Source organism: Fragaria vesca, linkage group LG6 (assembly GCF_000184155.1).
Source record: "Fragaria vesca subsp. vesca linkage group LG6, FraVesHawaii_1.0, whole genome shotgun sequence".
NCBI lineage: Eukaryota > Viridiplantae > Streptophyta > Magnoliopsida > Rosales > Rosaceae > Fragaria > Fragaria vesca.
Window position 1 is genome coordinate 6803142 of NC_020496.1, and position 1101 is coordinate 6804242.

The 1101-nt window shown below is 28.7% G+C and overlaps 1 protein-coding gene across 1 annotated transcript in view; it reads left to right on the top strand.

Moving 5' to 3' along the window:
• The window catches only part of LOC101305569, a 6083-nt gene that overhangs the window by 2199 nt on the left and 2783 nt on the right, over positions 1-1101 (top strand). The gene's annotated exons all lie outside the window — the stretch shown is intronic.

The window sequence follows — 1101 nt, forward strand, 5'->3', positions numbered from 1 at the left end:
AAAAACAAAATAAATTAAGAAAATCATATCCTTTCAAAAAAAAAAAATCATACCACTAGAAAATCAAATTACAAAAACGCGAAAAGAAATTATCAACCAAACAAAATTGTATACCACATGATGACACAAATCAAAATTTAAAAAGCTAATTTGAGGTAAATTGATTAGGTTTCATGTCCCACGATACGAACTCGTTTTTGAAAATTCGATTCAGTAGTTAATCTATTAAAATAGTTACGTCGATCAACTTATTCTTCAAAAACATCCATCGACCAAGCTCATAGATTTTCTTTGTAAGATAAAGTTTCTTTGTCTAATATTAAATTTTCCTAGTGCATTTCTTTAATATGTGTGTTTTTTTTTTCTCAATATTCACAAAAACAACCTTAACTATCAACTTTCATGAGGCTTTCTTGATTGTCAATTTGGTTCCCATTTGCAATATTATGTGTTATTTTACAAATGCCACTTAAGTTTATTTCATGAAACTGAACAAGAAAAGAAATTGTTCAATATGGTCGGGTTTTTTGGTGGCTTAGTTAATCACATTATAATGATTATATAATATCCTCATAATCGGTGGCTTAACCCAAAATTAAGTCCAGGTTTCCAGATGTTCTGTGTGCCGGCTACTTGTAAACTTGTATTATTATTGTTAATCATTGATCTCCCTTTAATATTCAATTCAGTTCATATACGATTTGCTTACCTCTACCTGAAGAGGTTTTAAAACAAAAATTCAGGTTTCCTTCAATGGTTAACCAATAATTACCCGGTTAGTAACATTAATAATTTTTTTCTATTATTTAAAAAGAAATTCAATTACGTACAAATATTCATGAATGATATTACCCATCATTTGCAAGCTGACCTGGGTCACAACTTCAAAATAGTTATGTACACGTTTAACTTAAGGGTTCGGATCAAGGGACACTCTTTTTTACATAAATTTTTACACTTCGTTATGATCATTGGATTTAAGTACTTTCAACGGTCTTGACTAGTTTATAATGTGATGTGGCAAATGACGTGGAAACAATTATATTTAGCCAAAATTATAAAATCTAAACTAAATAAAATGAATTTGATGAATTTAGGGTA